This window comes from Prinia subflava, chromosome 6 (genome assembly GCF_021018805.1).
Source record: "Prinia subflava isolate CZ2003 ecotype Zambia chromosome 6, Cam_Psub_1.2, whole genome shotgun sequence".
Taxonomy (NCBI): Eukaryota; Metazoa; Chordata; class Aves; order Passeriformes; family Cisticolidae; genus Prinia; species Prinia subflava.
Window position 1 is genome coordinate 24,898,462 of NC_086252.1, and position 20,595 is coordinate 24,919,056.

The window sequence follows — 20,595 nt, forward strand, 5'->3', positions numbered from 1 at the left end:
TTGAAAGAGGGATTAGGAGTTATTAAACTCAGTGGTCCAGGAGCAGCTTCTTTCAAAGAGCTCTGGTCTGACCCTGTTCTTATGAAGGCTGTGGTTGGGAAACATTAACCCCAACCACTGCTGCAGCCCCAAGAGGAACACTAATTAAAACACTTGTCCAGTGCAGGACAAACAGTGCCCAGGAGTGATGGGAGGTGATTCAACAGATATTGGTGGCCTTAGAGGCAATATCATCTTCTGTCAGCAAAGGGGCCCAGCTGGACTTTAGGAAATGGGAAGCCGATCTGCTCCACAGCCTCAGGAAAACCATTTCCTTGGTATTGCTCCTGCCTCAGCTCTGTCTCAGTAATATGATTGTCACCTCTGCAGGGCAGGCACAATCTTTTACTGTCTATCTATTCCATTCTTAGGAGAAATCAGCCCATCTCTAAGGCAGTGCCTCTCATTGTGCTTGCCATTGAGACGCAAATGGGCAATAATTATGTCTATTCTGGAGAAAAATATAATCCGTTCCACTGTGTATTTTACTCTGCATATTTGAAGCTGTTCCATTTACAGACACCCTCCATGTGTCACTCCACTTACAGACTCTGATGCAGATGGTCCAATTATTTATTAATCTGGTTTTAAAATATCCTCAGCATGTTTCAGCAGGAGACACTTTCTTCAAGGTCCCAATTGCAGCAGAGCCAAAAAGAGGTTTCCTGTTGAATTTGCTGGAGAACAAGATTGAGTCTTCTTTTGTCCTTTCTGACCTTCCCTTTCATGTACTACTAACATCTCTTAGACCTGGGAGAAGCAGTTAATCTTGTGGTGCATTTATATTTTTTAAATGTTTGAAATTGAAGAGATTATGGCTTAAATCTTTGCCTGCATCCCTAGAGTGCCTTCATACTCTCACAAACCATAGACACATGGATAAGAAAAATTCACATAAAAATTTATGTGAATTAAGTGTTAAAGAGCTGAGTTGGTTTTTTGTGTTTTGTTTTTATCCTTTCTGCCACATGTCCCAGAAGATTCAGAACATCTGGAATGTTGGCTGCAGGCCTGAACGAACTAGTTTTAGTGGCAGCCCCTTGGATTTTGCCCTCCCTCTACAATTGTGTGAAGCTGACCAGGTTATTAATCCAGTCCAGACATCAGAGCTGAATGAGGCATCACCATGACTCAGGGTTTTCCCTTGCTGGGGCATAGAAGATACCTCACTGCAGAATAAGCCATCAAACAGGCCACCAACCACATTCACAGGCTGCACTGAAACCCAAAGGCTAAATTCACCAACTCAAGGGGGATTTGAAATAACAGCTGGGTGACTATGCCCTTCTTCTGCAAGAACAGCAGAAGAAAGGTGCCAGGAAATGCACTCACCACCTCATTGCTTTTCTAGCACTATTATTTGAGCACTGTTGCTCATGTGCTCAGAGGGGTGATACACCAAAGGGGTCCAGAAGACACTTCAAGATCTCTGCCTGCAACCTCCCACTGGCTTCACAGGATGAGGTCTGAAAAGAGCCTCATCCATGGACCCAGCCATGGACTTCAAAAGATGACAAGCAGAAAATAACACCCTCCAGACTTCCCTCTTGTGCATCCTGTGAACCTGGGGTCATGGTATGACACTGCCATTGCCAGAGCCAGCCTGAGAACACCTGGGAGAAGGACTGCCTTGTACTGAATGGCACTGAGGGTATTTTAAAGGTCTGAACCTCTGCCTCCAGTTCAGTGCTCTGTCCCACATGCAGGAACAGCTGCAGGCATAGAGGAACAGAGCAGCAGATCTCCCCAGGACAGCTCCTTATCTGACCTCATATCCTGACCTGCCTCTCAATGGTACCCATCATTCAAATCACATCATTGCAAGATGAAGCTCCCTTTTGTTGCCCCAAGTAAATTTAGAAACAGTTAATCAGTATATTTGTCTTATACCCATTAAATTATTATGCAGCAAACAAGGTTTCCCGGGAATAAAACTATTATTGTGGAAAATGAAAGGAGATGTTTAATTCCCTTTCATAATGAATTGTTTGGACAATACAACATTTGAACTGATGAGCAGGAAGCATAGGAATTCTGCCCTTAAAGAGAAGTGGAAATCTCCCCAGCTCTCCTCCATCTCAGCTTCCTGGCTTAGGGCATCACTGTGTGCCTTGGGCCTTGGAGGGAAACACAGACAAGAGGGACACTGAGGGCTCTGCTTTGCTGAAGGAAATCTTCAGCTCCTCTGGGTTTTTGCTGCTGTGCTCCTTCATGTTTTTCTTTCATGTTTTTGGCTTTTTGTAGCTAAGGGTTCCCACCATTTAAAGATCCTTTGGCTTTAGGAGTAACTTGTGAGGCTTCCACCTCAAACAGGCTGGTCTCACAAGGCTCCAGTGTATGCCTTCTGGTACAAATAATATTCCTGCACTTGCTGCTGTAAAGTTCTGCACACATCAAAAGCAGAAAGATGATGGTTCCTTGTGTCTGATGTCTCTACCTCTGGAAAAGAGAAGGTAACTGAGCTCCTTGAGGAAGTCTGGGATCAGTGATATTGAGTGACCAGAGAGCTTCTGAGCTGAAAAAGACAAATGTGATCCTGCAACACAGTGGAAAGCGGGGTCTCCCTACTGTTCTGTGCAGTGTTGATACCTGTGTCTGGCTGCAGGCGAGGCTGGGCCACGGGAGCACAGGGAGTGCTTGGGGGGCTGTTTCAGTGCAGCAACAGCGCAGAAACAGGCTACACACAAACCCAAGGCAGCCTCCTGAGCAGGAGCTTGGGAACCCGGGGAAAAAGAACCTGCTGACTTGATCTGTCCCTGTAAATACACAGGAGAGAACTAACTCTGGGTACAGAAAAGGTTTGTTCACTTTCTCCCATTGCTGTTCAAGCCCCCCAATTTATTCTGCAAGAGGAATATTTAATATAGATAGAGCTTGAATGAATTTAGGGTGAAACTTCCAAGTCTCCAACTGACCAAGTAGGGAGCTGTTGGAGGAATATTCCAGAAGGAGCTGGTTCATTAAACTGAACTGATTTTATAATGAAGCTGAGCAGGTTTGAGAGCAAATTTATGACATGCAATAACAGGAGGCTGGAGCTGGTGGCTGAAGTGATCTCTTCAATCTTAAATCTTTCTCCTCATAGCAGGCTGCAATTTCTGAACACAAAAGCATTCACTTCAGTTAGCAGGGACAGTTGTGTGGCTGGCCACCACCACCAGGGCCTCCCCCCACAGCCCAGAGCTGCCTGCCATGGTCTGCTCTCCCTAAGGAGGTACTGTCAAGCTACTGTGCAAAGCACCAAAAACTCCCTCCTTTAAAGTCAAACCCAACTGGGCTCTCTTTCTGGAAGAGCCTCCTTTGAATACATTTAAGATTTTTTTTTATGTGACTACAAGGATAAAGGTGTGTTATTCCTAATACCCACAGAAACAGTAGAAGCATCGCGGTTCATGACACATGGAGGCTGGGCCAGAGTCAGTGTGAGAGGAAAACCCTTCCCAGCCCAGAAGAGCATCATCCTGGCTAAGGTGGACTCTTGCCACATGGGGAATTTTTGTTCACTTTCTCCCATAGCTTCTCTTTGAACTTTGCTAAATAATTGCTCTCCCTCCTTGACCTTGCAGCTTTCATCAGGTCGCACACACTGCAGGGCTACCTGTGCTTCTCCCACCTTTTTTTTTCTGTTTCTAGCATGGGTATTCCCTTGTGCTAAATCCCCTCTGGGTACTGCATATCTAAATCAGGATAAGCAATTCTGAAACCAGCCATGATCACTGAAAGCCACCAGCTCCAAACTTACACACACATGAGGGAACAAATAAACCTCAAATTAGTAAACAGCTTATCACTCATTTAACATTATCACTCAAAGCTCCCAGTTTGCTAATACACCTGGGTGATCTTTTTACAATTACTGTAGTATCGCAGAGGAGCATCCTTCAAAATAATTCCAGGTAGAGAGAGCTTGCCTGGTACACAGCTCTGAGTATCTCCCAAGTGAAATAAGTACTGTTTCCACCTAAATAGGATCTAATGAGCCATTCAGTAGAATAGAGGGGGGAAAAAAAACAAACCTCTTTGCCCTGAGGAAAAGCATCCCAGAGAACTCAAAGCATCTCTAGTCTGCTGCTGGCAGTGCTTGTCTCTCACAAAATACAAGCTACAATAGTTTTCCTTAAGTATAAATGAAAACACAGAATTGCAAGAAGGAAATGAGCATCTTTAGGATATGGGTTTCATAATTGTTCCCAAGAGTCTCAGTCTTCAATTTCACAGTACCTTATCCTGTCACAGTTGCAAAAATGATTGTTAAAGACATATTATGGTGGATGGATTATTGCTCCCTGCATTTGCAGGGAGCCCGAGACAACAGGTCAGAGGTGAGTGATGCCTGATCCCAGGTTCACAGCAACACAAGGAGCAGTAACAGCACTCCCAACAACCACTTCAGAGCTCACAAACCCACAGAATTACAGCAAAATCACAGAAGTAAGTAAATGCTTACCTGAAAGGCTGCTGTGTTGCAATGGCGTGTTTCTGTGAGCCTGGGGATAGGGCAGGGAAGTGTAGGTGCAGTCCATAGTCCACAGCAAGGTTTGCAGAGAGGTTTCATTAGCTGACCTGATAAAAGTGAAAAATTGGCCTGACCCACAGGAAAAATTAAAACGAAAATAACAAAAAACTATCTGAGGTTACCCATTGTTCCAGTCCTTAAACATGAAAGAAACAGTGATTCATGGACAGAAAACTTATTTTTAGCCCCAAGACCATATCAAACTCTTGAGGTTCAAGAAAGGAAAAAAAAAAATCCATCTGAACTGGATCAGATGTCTGGTGAAAAACATTCCTTCCACATTGGCTGAGGGTCTGTATTCAGGTTCATGGTAGAGAAAAACAAGTCTGGAGCATAAAACACAGCAAGGATTTGGTATGTTAGACATAACCTTCAATCTTTACATCTACAGCAGTCTCATTTTCTAGTCCTGCACTGTTCAGAGCTGAAAGTCTTCTCTAGGGACTGGAATACTGTTGGGGGCTTCTGAACCACAGATGCTTAAAGATGAAGTGTATTTAGCATCAGGTTGAAAAGCCCATGTCAGCTCCCTACTCACATTCAGCCATTAATCTGCTCTTAAAATTTTTTGTACATGAGAAGCATCCAGAGTAAATAAAGGTGGATGCAGTCCCAGTCAGCTCAGCTCAGAGCTCATGCTTCCATTTGTACCTGGCTGCACTGAGGACAAATCGGTCCCCTAGGGGCTGCCCAGAGTGGGGCAGGGGAAAATTCCTTGATGAGAGGTGGGTTTAAGTGTTTTCTGGTCACCACAGGCTGCCAGAGGATTGTTTTTTCATTGTTTTCTTCTTTTTGTCACAGCTTGCCCTGAGCAGTTCAGCTATGGAGATTCCCATCCTGGGGACCCTGGGATTGCTCTTGGCCACTAGCCCAAGAAGACATCCTACTGCCTTATCCAAACCTAAAAGAGCCTCACTTTCCACTCTTAAAAAGTGTGCACAGGACACTCAGGTGTGTTTGATAATGCCCTCAGGACTCTGGAAATAAGCCAAATGGGCTTTCTCCTGGGTCAGTCTTGGCAAGGTGGAATGCTGCAGGTGGGCTGTGAAGATGCTGTGTGGTTCCTGCAGGAGAGATCTGAGCTGGGGTCTCCTCAGACTGTATTTTTGGAAGTTAGGCGCCTGGAAATATTTTCTCCTTTAGACAGGATCCTTTTAGGGTTATATTAATACTTAAAGACTATAGTAGAACTGTTTCACATTCTAGGACACTTTAGGATCCTCCCTCTGCTGCCTGCTGGGAACTGGGAAGCTTTTCTATGTGTGACAATATCCATAACTGACTACCAATGTGTAAAAAGCCTGACTACACCCACACCAATGATGAATTATGGCATTTTCCTTGTAGGCCCTCGCTCCCTGTGTCTGTCCCAAGGTATTGTCCCATCATCTTTCACAGCTGTAATATATGATTTTCCTCCTGAGACAACACTGCAGGTGGACATGACATAGGATAAGCAGCTGTCTGTTGCCATCTCCTCCTGACAGTCTGGAATGGAAAAGAAGTAATTCATGCCTGTAGAGAGGTGATGTAAAGCACAGAAAGGGAAGGTTATGGCAGGGTGAGGCAGGTTTGAGTGACTGCCTGTGCATATCTGAGTTTGCTTCATAGTTAATGCAGGGAATACACTGGGTGTGCTTCTGGAAAATAATGTGCAAGGATCTGTGCAAAGCTGGGTACAGTAGAAAGCCTGGGACAGCCCTGCTCTGAAGGACTTGTGCCCTGGAATGATGAGCAGATAATCAGCCCTGAGATCCCTCTGCCCAAAATCCCAAGGCCCCAAGCAGAGAAGCAAAGCATCACCCAGGCTAAGGCAGGGCTGGATCTGGCAGCAGTCTCGAGGTGGCGTGACTTTAACATGTCCAGTGCTAACAGTGGTTTGTCCCTGCCTCCCAGGGAAAAGCAAATAACAAATCTCGGCAGGCTCCCGCCTGGCTCTTTGTGCCCCGCCGGCCGCCATCAACCGCAGGCCGCGCGGCCGGGCCCGGCGCTGCTGCCAGCCCGTGTTCGCCGCTCTGTTTCTGCTGCACTTCACACCTCGCTCCCTTCTATCACATTACACCGAGGGGACGGCTCCCCTCCACCTTCCCTCCTGCTGTGCTCCAGCCCAGACACTGAGCCTCACCTTCACGTGCCCAAGTTACTGCAGGCTGTGCAAATAAAACCATTCCTGTGGTGGCAAACATGCCTGTATTTTTGGCTCACCTTGGGGAAACTCTCATTCAGCTTATGTCCCTGTTTCCTCGAAACATAATCAGGTAAGGAGGTAGGCAAGCTCCCCTCTGTAACGAAGGGCAAGTCTAATAGCTGCAGGCTTGGATTATTACTTTTTTCCTATTAAGCAATGAATTTAACCAGAAAACGAGCTGGTCAGGAGGAACCTGGACACCCTGCTTTCAGTTTGTAATACAGCCAGCCCTAAAACACGTGGCAGTGCAGCAGAGCACGTTTCAAGACCTGCCCCCTGTGTGCTTGTGTTCCTCAGCACTGTTACCAGGCAGACTTTCATCTCCGTTATCTCCAAAGAAATAAAGAGAAGGAATTAAATTAAAAATTCAAAACCCGTTGCTCTCCTCCCAGCAGCAGGAGGACAAAATAGCTGGAGATCATGAACAGTGAAGCCCAGGATGCAGGTCCCACCGAGAGATCTTGTTCAGCTTCTGTGGCGGCTACCAGAGACCAGGAATGTGGCCAAGCACTAGGAAAGGGTCTGGAGGACATGGAGTGTTTTCACCTTCCAGGCCTTGGGGCTGTCAGAATTCTTCCAGCCTCTTGGGATGATTGCTGTACCCTTGCCAGGAGGCACCACTGCTTTCATTTCATACTCGCTGCCCCTCAAAAGGAAAACCTCCAAATGTATTTACTAACCATGGAAGTGTGTGGATACAAGAGATGAAGGCAGATGTGGCTTGGGCAAGAGCTTTGGGTGCAGGTGTTGTATCTCTGCTAGGGCATCTTGATCCTGGTCTGCCATCCCTGCAGCAAGGGACCACTGAGCACTGGCCCTTCACAGGTTTGCACAGTAGCTGGAGGTACTCTAGAACAAAAAATCATCTGCAACTGCCCATTCATTTCACCCAAGACACAAAAGTCACACTGAGAATTTGTGTGTAAATATATTGAAGAGGAGAAGCCCCCTTACCAGGAGGTGTGCAGTAGTAAGGAAATTCTTTTTCCCTAAAGTTTTAGTTTGTTGTCACACAACACTGGCAGGGCCTCTGAAAACAGCTTCCACTTAAGCACCTCTGCAGGTGAACAGGGCTGCTGCAGGGGTGGGACCTGCCTGTAGAGGAGAACTGCCTGCCAGTGCTTTAGGCTGGACGTGCTCTGACTGCCAGAGCAACAAAGACACACATGAAGATTCGTGTAGACAGGTGGCCAGCCATGCTTAATGATTTTCTCTTCAACAGCCTTGCTTTTTCAAGATCTTTACACACTGTGGACACATGTAGATAAATCAAATCTACAGTTGGCCCAGGGTAGTGGTTAAGAGTCTGGTACACAGAGCAAGGATCACAACATGGAGACTTCCCCAAACTCAGCAGCAGGACATCAGCAGAGCTGTAGGAGGGAGAGCTGTGGCCAGGACCCACTCTGCCCATGCCATCCCCAGACAGCTGTGCTCCTATCACACTGCAGCCCATGAGGAGCATCTCTGGCTGCTGCAGGTATTTCCCATTCCTGGAGCATCACCGTGGAGGGTGATAGCTGGGTAATGAGTTTCTTTAGTCTTGGTTGAATGCTCTCGGCTCTGCAGATAAAACTTCTCAGCATTTGACACCAGAGCAGATGAGTAGCTGATTACACACTACCCTGCTCTGAACAGTTAGTGGGACTTCTTCCAGGTAGTACACACAGAGGGTAGTGATCGTTTCTGTGCTCATCTCTCTACCAACCGCAGTTCTGCAAAGGCAAGAAGAAAAACCTAGGAGCTCTCAAAAATATCTTAAAATCTTTCTGGCATAACAAAGCTCAGGAGTGTTGTACTAAAAGAACTCAACTCTTGGGACTGGCAGCCCTGTCCCCTTTGTACTCCTGACATCCAGGGCAAAGCAGTGAGAGCAGCATCCCTCTTTCCTCTTCTTTCTCCAGTGATCTTCTTCCATCCCAGCTGCTTGCAGTATGAACAACAGTAGAGGGGTGACAAATCTTGCCAGAATACAGCAGGTCAGGGAAGTGGTCTGGGCATTTTCATGTTGTTCCTGGCTTGGTGCACCAGAAAGTGGAGTAGAGCAGCTGGGTGGATGTAAAGGACAATCCCATCCTAAAAGCTGAATGCAGGTTAGACAGACAATAAAATCTCCACCACTGGAACTCAGGAGTAGGTATTTGACCCTTCCTGTGTGGAAACACAACTTGCTGAGAGAACTGTACGTTGTTACAGAGGAGATGTGTTGTTTTGGAGAAAGGCAGCCAAACCTGTAGTTGAAGAAGGCCACAGCCTTGTCTGACTGGATGTAGTTCACTGAGCTAAACTAATCCAGATGTGGTAGGAGCAATCTTGCTTGGCACAAACAGGTTCTGTATCTCATGCAGCAAATCCCATGGGGAAAGAGAAGGAGAACCAATTTGACAAAGCACAATAAAGACCAATAACAGAGAAATAATTCATATTTCAATAGGGCATCTTTCATGCTGAGGGATACAAATGATTTGGCCGCTGTTTGAAATTCATCCACCTCTGAGTGAAGCATAGCTGTGCATCGACATCTGACATTGCCTCAGTGTTGATGTATTTGTTAGTATGTAAATTGCCAATCAGTATATCTTCAAAAGGTTAGTGCAGAGTCAGATGATAAGTCAGCCCTATGTAATGTTTAGTATCTGTGCACTGATAGTGCTGAAGCCTCAAAGCCCTGGTACTGTTTATATATGCATATCTGTGTGTGTGTATTTCACTTTTACACACACCAGTAAACCTGCTCTTCAACTTGTGCAGAAGACTGATAAAAAAAAGAAAATGGTCTCTATAGTCCACTTGACTAATGTTACAGCTATTCTTAAATTTATTTCTACTTTCTCTGCTTTCTGTTTCATACTCTGCCTGTGAAAGGGAAAGCTGGATTCCCCAGCTGAAGCAGGAAAACCCAAGAAGGCTTTCCAGGAGATGTGTGCAGGCAAAGACTGAAATGTGTGGATTTATACAGCTTCATATACAGGAGGCCTTTTGCCAGGGCAACACTGAAAAAATCATAATTAATGTTGTGCAGCTTCCCCTGGGCACAGGGCAGCCAGTGCCACTGGTACTTCTGCTGCATCCTATTGGGCTGCTCTTGACTGGAAAGTTGTCACACTAGGCAAAAGGATTTAGGGATTAAGCTGCCTGTTCTCTTTTCCCATGGTGTATTTTTGCTGCACTTCAGCTGAGTGGGCCTGTGGGTTTATGAGCTCTGGGCCAGGCTCCTGTGGTGGCAGGGAGGATGGTTCAGAGAGTCAGCAAGAGTGTGCTGCCCCGCCTGCTAACCCCAGCCTTTCCCCTGGGGACTTCACCTACTCTCCCAGGATGCCTTGAAAATAGAAAGCAAATGAAAGGGCAGTGTGCCCACTCTTGCCATGCCAAAATGGTGTGAGACCCTCTGCTTTTATCCTCTCCCTTATGCCATTACTTAGGCTGCTCCATGCTGCCCCTCGCTTCTCCATCTGACTCGCAGCCCCCTGAGTCCCCCAGGGTGACTCTGAGCTGCCAGCCCTGCAGACATCCCCCCATGAGTACTTTCCTGGATCCCACTGGAGAGGTGCTGCTGGCAGTTTTGCCTGTTGGGATCCTGAGTGGTATCCATCATCATGGCACAAGTGTATCCTGCAGGCAGCTGCTCTGCTGCTGCTGGCAGACACGTGCAGAAGAAACCCTTTATATTTATGGCTGGTTTTTAGCTCACTGCCAGTAAAGGCAGTTTAGCTTCACTCTGTGGCTGCATTGTTTTGAAAGGAGGTGCTTCTGCCTCCAGTGCACATTTGTGCCAGCAAGCATTTTGATTTTTTGCCAAACATTTAAGTGACCTTATGGCAGTATAGGAAGGCAAGGCTCTGGAGCTCAATCACCCTGCAGACCCTGTGGGCCTCTAGTCTCCCCTCTTCTGCCTCCTTCATGTATTTTTGTTCAGCATCTCTGCTTGCAGGGTTGCCTGAGACATTAAAAAGAAATGCCTTCACCACTAAGACGATAAGGAACTTGATCTCACAGAAATTGGGATGTTCTGAGAACCATTTTAATTTCTGCTAATCAGCAGATGAAAAATGAATTACTTCAGATGTCATGTCCTATTGCATGAGTCTTGTAACGTTTGGAAAAGCCATAACAGAGTTACCCAGTAATTGAAGGGCTCTACATGAGCGAACTTTGTAATTGCATATTCTTCTCCTTGAGTCTTGGGGACAGAAAGGAAAAGTGGATCAGGACACATTTTGATGAAACATCTCAGTCCCGCAGTGCTAGTGAAGCCAAAAGTAAACAAACCACACTCATTATTTTATATCATAGCTCCCTGGCTGCTGCAACAGCCTTATCTGTGTTGTCTCCCACCTCACTTCTGCTTTCAGCCCCCTGCCAGGCTGTCCTCAGCCTTCACCACAGGTGCACCCAAGGCCAGCAGCCCACATTCAAGCTCTACCTCACGCCACAGAAGACACAAATAACTTTGGAGACAGACATAGCTTTGGAGGGTTTCCATCTCTGAGCTGCCAGTCTTGACCATCCCAAATGGACCAGGATAAAGCTCCTGCATAACCATTCCCATCCAGACCTGTTGTGTCATGTCCTCATCTCCATTCCCAGCTGGGAAACACCACCTTCGAGTAGTGGAGATTTGCTCTGTGCTTCTGTTTGCACATTATTGTTGGCTTCCACTTACTGAATGTGCACATGGCCCCCCAGTTCCCGCCGCGCTGCCCTCAGTCCTGACTGGGGATCACTTGAGGGTGTTATGGCAAATGACAACCCTCAAATCCTGGCTGCCATCATCTTCTGCTCCCCTCCACTGCTCCCCTCCAGCTGCTGGTACCAGGGCGAGGCAGCTCCTAAGCAGTTGCTGCACTTTTGGAAGGAGCTATCTCATTGCTCCTTGCTGTACGGCTGCCAGTAGCACCTGGCCTTTTTCTCATTCCTGAAGAACCCAGAAAGATTAGGCAAATATTACAGAGTAAATATTTTCTGAGCTCTAATGTTGAAGGGTTTTTCAGCTTTCTCTGAGAGGGAAAAAAAAAAAGACAAGAAGCCTATTGGTCTGTTTGTTTCACTGTCTTTAAAAGTGGGGTCTATCATCTGGAGAGTCAAACCAGCATCCATTTCTATGGATTTTCCATGGCTGCTCCTCAGCAGCTGATGGCATAATGCTTCCTGAAATGGCCATTAGCTGAATATCTTTATGAACAGCTTCCCAAGGAAGTAGCTGCAAAGTTCAATTTGCTGAATTATGAGTACATCTCGGATAGGAGTTGCATTGTATGGTACTTGCATTCTGAAAGCATTATTTTTGTACTTTGACCTTAGAGATAATAAGGAAGAATTGCTATCTTTTTTTTTTTCTGTGAAAAAAGGGAGTCTATTTAGAAAAAATTTATTTAGATGAGGCTTTCTCTAGTGAAAAAGCCATTTGTACAAAAAAACCAAAACCAAACCAAAACAAAAAACCCTCTTTAATTGGTTGAATATTTGTTACAAGAAGCCAAAACTTAAGGGTACTTGATTTGTGCTGAAGAGTTGTTTGACTTCGTGGTGTCGCATCAGATTTATCCCAGCATCACATCCTAGGGAGCAAAATTGAGTTCACTCTTTAATCTCACACAGAATAAATCTAAGTATTGTCTGAAATACTTTAAATTTAATTAAGAAGAGCCAAAATGAAACAACAGTGGATTTCTTTTTCAGAAGGAACTAGAGTGTTCTAGCTCATGAAAGCGTTGGGGTCTACAGTAAATCTCCAGAAGCTTAAAGCCCTCAGTATTTTTGGTGAAAGCCCAGGAGCTACAGACTACAGCAGTTCTTCTCTGGGATGCTGGAACAGCTCCACTCTGTATTCAGGGCAAGTGTGGAGCTGAACTCGCTGCAACACCCAAGTGCTCAGAGCTGTTCAGGTATCTTGATTTCACATGTGCAGCACTGTGATTCCTATGCACTGCAGGCTCTTCACTTAATCGCTGCTATTATCACACCTGATGAGGCACAGCAGGTGATATTTGAGACACTTGCCTTTTGATTCCTTGCAACCGAGCAACATTTAGTAAGAATTACTTAAATCAACTAATCAAAAACATGTTCAATGACATTAGGATGAAGTGGGTTGTAGAACACATAAGTCAAGTGATTTTTCTTGTGAAAATCCTTCTGTAGAGAGAAAAGCAAATAAATACCATATATGGTAACCTCTCTGCTCCTTGGGCTATTGATAATTAATTCTTAATTCCTTATTCCATATTTCAGGTAAGGTTTGACTTTGCTCTAGTGGAACAGTTTTTCAGGATCAGTTTCAGCTACTTTGTCATGGGTTTGCTGGTGACAACAACATGGCAGGAGTGCTTGCAGGTCCTGTTTCCTGAGGAACTGATTTGCTCTGAGGACTGACTTGTTCTGATTTGCTCTCATTTGCTTATTTGCTCTGAGGAAAACTGATGGGTCAGGATTCCTGTTCAGAGGAATCCTCTCTGAGAGGGGCCTGTCTGTTGGCAAGACCTGCACACTGAGATGGAGTTCAGCATCTTTCCTCTCTGTTTAGGGGACTGTTCTTCCTTAGGGACTGTCCTTCCCTCTCACTTCCCCTGCAGTGGTTGACTCAGGTGAGAACCAATCCCCAGCATCCCCTTCCATGCTGTCTCCCTTCCCTGGACAAGTGGCACTTGCACTGAATGACTCTCTGCCCTTCACCTTCCACTGGCCTGAAACCAGGTGTTAAACTACTCCATAGCTCATTGCACATGAAATGCCTTGTGATTCTCTGTTTCTCACAAAAATGCATTTTTTCTGCTCATTTGGAGGAAACTGCTGTTAAGCCATGAGACACCCAGCCCTTCCTGAACCAACTCCCTTTGGCCTTTACCAGTGGTGGCGAAGAAGTGCCCAGAGCTGTTGGATTGTACCAGGCCATGGGCAAACACATGACCAAGTTGCTGTCAGATAAATACTGAAACAGCCCTAGCCTAGACCAAGTCCTTTTTTCCTTTTTTATAGTGAAAAGAGATTGGGTCATGTCCAAATATTTTATAATAAATTCTGCAACTTCTCTGTTTTCTCTTCTGTTACCAAGGCAAATGTGGCCCAGCTCCCTGACACTTCACATTAAGCTCACTGGAACTGTGTTCAATCACCTTCCCCTGGAAATCAGGGAAGGAGTGAGGGCAGAGCCACCACTCCAGACTGCTCCCAGGATGAGTCACCATGGCAAAAGCTCCTGTCTGAGGGAGCCAGAGCCGCCTCTCTAATGCTCTGGGCTTTCTGCACCCAGGACTTCTCAAGCCTCTTCCTCTTTTTTCTTCATGAGATTTTGTTCCTTGTCTTCATATCTTTCTCCCACCCTCCTGCCCTGCAGAGCTCTTCAAGGTTTTAGCAATTAAGGAAGGAAAAGGCATCCTCTTTCCTGCTCCTTTGCAGAGCTGAGAGATGATCTGTGTGCAGAGGAAACCCATCCAGGCTCCTGCCTGGCTGAGTCTGGCACCATTGCTTACCCTGTGGGAAGGTGGAGGGTGGAGATTGCCCTCAGGCCTCTCTGAGGTCCCTGCTAATAAGCACTGGGGATCCCCTGGGGGCACACAGACAGTGCCATGAGGGGTCTTGCTTTGGAACATCCTGCTCAGAGGTGGCTGAGTAGGAGCTGGGCAATTTGGTAAAGAGGGCAGCCAGTGCAGTGGTGCAGCTCTTGGACTGTCCTGCTCCCTGCTGAACAGGCTTGAGAAGGGGCTGGCCAGATGCCTCTCCCCCACATCCCTGCACTGTTGTTGGGCATGAGAGTACAGGGATTTGACCCACTGTCTGCCTCCAGCACAGCTGAGACTCTTGAGTCATCTGCTTCAAACAAAAAAAACATATTTTGACTTAAAACATGGGCAAGCTTCATTCCTACCCTGATGAGCAGGCAGATGAGGTGATGGTCCCTCAGCTCTGCATTGACAGAGGAGTCCCCAGGGGGAATGGTAATGCTCAGAAAATGGAAAATCTCCCTTCCCACTTCTCCATCCCACTCCCAAATTCTGAGCTGACACCTCTGTCATTGTCTGTCTCAGCGTGGTGACAGGCACAAAACACTGCAGACAGGAAACAGCAGAGAAAACTTGAAATTTCCCTGGTCCATGGTAAAGCCAGAGGCTGTGGGCATCAGCTGCTCAGCTGGGAAGTCAAGCCTCTTGTGATAGTGATGGGATGAGTTTTCCAGCAGAAGGGGGATGTGAAGCAGGTCCCACCCTGCCCTCCTCGCAGCTGTGGCTGCAACCTTCCATGTTTTTGTCAGAGAGGTGCAGAAAAAGCCTGAGCAGTGTGGCAGCCCCAGCGCTCCTCGCAGGTGCCGCAGCAGCAGCCTCTGTGGGTGGAAAGGCAATTTGTGTTGTTTTTGGAGCATCAGGAGCTTGCAGACATGATGGCTTTGCAGACAAGATTCACTGTGGAACAAATGTTGGGTTTCAGCTCAGGACCTTGTGAGACACATCCCTTTCCCAACCAGCACCCACACTCCCAGACATCACCAGAATACTCCTGATGGTCCCAGAGGGGTGTGTGATGGTTTTGCTGGGTGCACTAAAGCTGAGATCCCTGTCTGCTCACACCCAGCCTGTAGGCAGGGATGCCTGAGGCTTGTTGCTGGATTTCTCATCACCCTGTGAAAGATAAGTGCCCTGTTCACCAGGCTGCCAGAACAGCTAATATCCATTGAAAATTGCAGAAAGCCATGAAGAAGCAGAGCTGTGCCCCCACCACACCCTGCTCAGGGCCCCCAGCCTGACATACCCAGCTGTGGCTGCTCCTTCATGCTGCCAGCAGGCTGAGAGGGGCCCACGCCTCTACCACAGCTGAGCCCCGCAGAGACATGATCCTGACCCAGGGAGCTGCCAGGCCAAGAGCACACACCAGAGGCTTCAGCCTGGCAGTCACAGACTTAAAATCACAGCTGAGCAACAGAAACAATTGTCCAGAGCTGGATTTTTCTCCTTTATGGGGCTGCATTTTCTCTTGCTGTTGACATGGGGGTACTGATAGCACCCCAGGGCACACAGACCTTGCTGCCATGGGCAATGCTGTCTGTGCACGCCACAGGGATATCAGGTCTTGCTGGGGAGCTGTGGGATGAGCTAATTCTGGTCACAGAGAGGGCAGCCTGGATGATTTCTTTTTCTAATCATTTGCAGATTTTCCTATAGCCTCTCCAGATTTTAGGGAAGTGCCCAGTTGGGTTGTCCCCCCAGCTGGGTCAAGAAAAGTCTCTCAGCAGATTTCCACCAGGATGGAGATTGGGATCAGCACCCAGCTCTGCTGAGGTGCCTGGGGAAACGCCATTTCACCAGAGCCCCATACATAACGATGTATGACATACATTATGACATGCATAACATGTATAACCTGACACCACAGGAGACCTAGGTCCACTCCTGTCTGGATCCACACTGTGTATCAATTTCCCCCAGTGCTGGAGAATTTCATGCAATGTAATACATATATATCCACACAAGTATACATAGATACCCATTCCATGGCCCTTGTTGCATGTTGCTGGCTGGCACAGTGCTTGCATGCATGGGGAAGCGTTTGAGTTGCTGGTAATAACACATGTTTGGTTCAGAAGGGTAGAAAGGCAACTCTTGTAAGTGTGTGAAGACAGAGTGGTCATTAGTACATGTTTATTGAAGGTTACCAGCTCTGTAACAATGGGCTTCTCTTTGCCATTGGATTTAATTTGTCTGTAATTATGTTCCTAATATAGAAATCATTTGGCATTTATTTGCCATAGTAAAACCTCCCATTGCATTTAAACTCAATGTGAAGATTTAAGTGTATTTAGGAAATGCAGCTGAAGACCTGAAATTAAATGACCCTGGCTTCCTTTTGCAAACAAGGCAAACTCAGATAAATGCTAGCAGTCGCATGCATGCATCCAGATCTGTGAGCAGCAGCAGCTGCATGTACACCCCCAGAGAGAGATGGCAGCCCTTGTAATGGGACTACTCCTTTAGCGTCTTCTCATTGGCATGCTCTTGCCAAGGGCACTGCTCCTGTGACTGATGTTTGTGCTCCTTTGCATACCTGAGCAGGGAAAATGCACAGGTGAAAGAAAAACTGCAGGTCTTAAGATCACCATCAGCTGTCTTGGTTTTCTGTACAGTTTGCACTGGCTTTCAAAATGTTTGCTTTAATGGTTGTGGTAGCAGGATGTTGATAACATGGTACTTTCCAGCTGAAATGGTGCTCAGGAGCAGCTCTGGCACCAGACATGGGTCAGCACAGCTGGGCCAGCCCAGAAGACCAGCCACATCCTGGCCCAGTGACACTGTCATCCCCAGCCCTGCCCTGTTCAAAGGAGACTGGGTGGGCAAATCTGCTGTGCTTGATCTGCAGTTAAAAGAACAGGCTTGGGAAACAAATCCCATGTCTGCCTGCTGGTGGGTGAGCAGCTGCAGCTGTGGTAGCAGTGTGCTGATGGGCTCCCAGCACTGATAAACGACAGATAAAAGCCAGGTGAAACACTGCCACCAACACTCAACGGGGTGACGCTGCTCCTGACGTGGTTATTTTCTCCCTGGATATACCGAGAACCACAAGCATGCACCGACAATAATTTTTTTTTTTTCCCATCCTTTCTCAGCACTCCTCCCAGTAGGCTTTAAATAGCAGGGGCCAGATAATCATTAACCACTTTGACATATTGCAGTGGGTACAGATTGGGAATCCAGACAGAAAGGACAGAGCTGGAGCAGACCTGCACTACTGGTTTATCTCCAGCAGTACAGTCCTCCTCGGGGTAAAGCCAGCTCAACCTGGCCTTGCCCTTGTTGCTCCTTGGAACAAGCATAGTGAGAAATAGGGAAGAGTATTATATATAATTGCTTGGTATATTACTCTTTCCAGAAGTAGGGAAGAGTATTTCATGCATATGTTGAAATGGTTGTGGCTGAGCCAGAGCACCCTTCGCTTTCTGTTGACTGTTTTCTTCTAATTTAGACTTGGATAACAGCAAAACAAAAAGGCAGGTGCCCTGAGTCCAAAGCACACTTGAGTGTTTCAAAATTACAAGATGATAGTGAGCAAGCTGAGAGGAGGCTTGGAGTTGGGGAGCATTTCTCCACTAGTTACTGACAAAGGAAAATGCTGCTTAGACTCATCCCAGTGATGAGATATAATTCTACAGTGGGAAGTTGCAAAAATAAATGTTGTGAAGTAGAGAAATAGACCCTTAAAAGCGTTTTTGGAGGGCAGTCCCCAAAGGGAACTGGGAGGAATGCTGCTGTTTGAGCACTGGAGAATATGTTGTGCAGACCCATCTTGTACAAACCTCCAAAAATGGGTGTTAGGGATTTAATTTCCATCTCTGATTGTTGTGATTTGTGTCTCACTTTGGGTTTGCATTTGTTCCTGTAGCTCTTAGTGGCAGAAGACTCTGTACAGCAAAACCTTCCTGTGCATCACAGGCAATGGTCTGTTCCTGAGCTCTCTGTACAACCAGCAATGACACTCCTTCTCCTTTGGTGTATTATTAAAGGAATAAAGGATTTATTCCTTTAATATGCCCCTGGTGTTTGTTTTTCTGCTGGTACAGGAGTGCATGTGCGCGTATGAGCATGTGGCAGTGCTTTACAAATGCCTGCTGTGGACAGAATTGGGCTTCACAGTATGCAAAAATAGCTGTGTGCCACATACAAGGATGTAATATTTCAGACGGCTGGAGAAAATGTGATAAATTGAGTTTTTGCTGGATTTGCTAAAATCAAGTTACTGGGGGATTTATCTCCACAGCTGAATCCTGAGGTTGTAGGAGCTGGCAGGACTGTGTGTTTGAGTATCCCAGTTAGGGAGGGAGACTGGGTCCCCGTGATGCTGTAGGACATCTGTGAACTCTGTCTCTTGGCTCTGAAGAGAGAAGCTCAGATTTCATGCACTCATTTATTACAGAGCTTCAGAAGCGAGTCCAGGCTGTAGCTACAGCTTTTTCCCTCTGCCTTTGCCTGGAGGTTGTTGCTTGTAGTTCCTGCTCCATTCTGCTCCATTCCTGATCCTTCATCATCCTTGCCTCCAGCTGCTCGTTAGACAAAGCCCAGGTCCTGCACTCACCATTTTGAGCCCTGCAAGAGACCCTGGTGTGCAGTGAGGTGGAAAGGCAGGGATGCTGCAGATCTGGGAGGTTTCTGCATGACCTCCTTGGTGCTGGGGCTGTGCTTCTATGCTGAGGAGTGAAGCTGTTGAGAAAATAAGGCACCAGGGACTGAGATGAGAAGGGCAGACCAGAGGCACAGAGCAGTGGTCCTTGTACCAGGCTGCTCTTTGTGTGGAGGAGGTTTGGCAAGCAGGGAAGCGAAAGAGTTTGTGCCAGGTTCTGGTCCCTTCCCTTTTGCATCCTGTCTGGCAGTACCTGCTCTTGTGGGCTCCTTGGTGGTGTCCCATCTCAGTCTCAGCCAAGGGCACAAACATGCACAGCCAAACCTGAGCCCCTCAAATTGGACCTCACATGGGGAGTTTGAGTGCCAAATGTAAGTGCTCATTCTCACATTCACTTTTCTCCCATCTAATCCTTCCCTGCTTCTCTTCTCCTGGTTTGTCATGTCACCTCTTTCCAGGTGGAAAAGGTTCATGGACCCTACAACCCTCCTTGCTCCCCTTCTCCCATTGTATCTCCTCCAATATGTAATGAAAACCAGTAACAAGTAGAGCCAAGGCTGGGTTCGTAACATAAACAATTATTTACAGTTTTGCTAAAATTTCATGAAAGATGACATTTTTAGGTCACCTAGCTGAAACAAATGAAACGATTAACATGTTTGCATTAGGTTTTGTAAAAAGAAGTATCACTCTTGCCCAGTGTTGTCCACAGTTCCTCAGGTCCTGAGACCTGATTTAGTGACCTAGAAGCTGAGACAGTTTGCCAGCAGGGCTAGCAAGAGCAGGATCTGGTTCATAACCCGAGGCAGCTGGAATGGATGTCTTTTACCTTATCCAGCAGTGTCCAGTGCCAGGGTCTGTTATCCTGGTGCTTCATCAGGCTGGTGATGAGGCTGATCTGGGCTGTAAGAGCAAATATCTTCTCCCCAGTGCTGAAAGTATGATCCAACCTTCCCTGTCCCACAGATATTCTCATTCTGCCTTTAAAAGCTTTTTAATCTTAGAGCTCAGCTAAATACCCTACTTACTGGAATCTATTCTATGGCTTTTAAACACTAACCAGTGAGAAGTAAAATGTAATGGCTTTCTCCTAACCTAAATAAACAATGGCAAGCAACTGTAAGGAGCTTCTGAGCTTGTGTGCAGAGAGGAATTTAGTCCCATGGTGAACAGCATGATAGCAGATGGATCAGAATAATCTGGGGTTTTCATGGATATCCTGTTAAAGGCTACACCAGAAACAAGGGAGCAAGCCAACAGGTTCAGTGTTTTGGCCACCACTCATAGTTGTTTGGGTCACAAGCCAGGACACAATTTGTTCTCCATCTTGCTGGCTTCTAGAGTGCAAATCGCCAGCCCTGTAGTTCACCAGTACACCTGTCTGGGAAAGTGGTTGGTGTGGGAGAGAAATTTGAGGACCTTTTGCCTGCCTGGGCTTGAGGAAGCTACACTGGTCTGAGCAGGACATCAGTCTGCAGCAGAAGCTGTCTCACCACCACCAACCTCACCTTCTAAAATAGGTAACAGAGAGACAAAAACCTGAGCAATGAACCAGTGACATCTGGTTGCCAACAGAGGTGTGCCAACTGGTTGGGGTTGGTGTGGGTCCTCTGGAGTCTGGTAAGAGTTGTGCTCATTTAGCTTCTTCAGTGGTGACAGGGCATGTAAGATCCCAGTATTTGAGACCATTACATCCCTGAGAGTCTCAGTTCACATCAGCCAAGCATTATTAGTGGGAAAAGGGATGGAGGCA

General features: G+C 46.7%; 2 protein-coding genes across 3 annotated transcripts in view; both read left to right on the forward strand.

The window, feature by feature from the left end:
- ERCC3 (ERCC excision repair 3, TFIIH core complex helicase subunit) overlaps positions 1-20,595 on the forward strand; it is a 387,208-nt gene that overhangs the window by 137,499 nt on the left and 229,114 nt on the right. The window lies entirely within an intron of this gene.
- MARCHF4 (membrane associated ring-CH-type finger 4) overlaps positions 1-20,595 on the forward strand; it is a 95,821-nt gene that overhangs the window by 45,239 nt on the left and 29,987 nt on the right. The gene's annotated exons all lie outside the window — the stretch shown is intronic.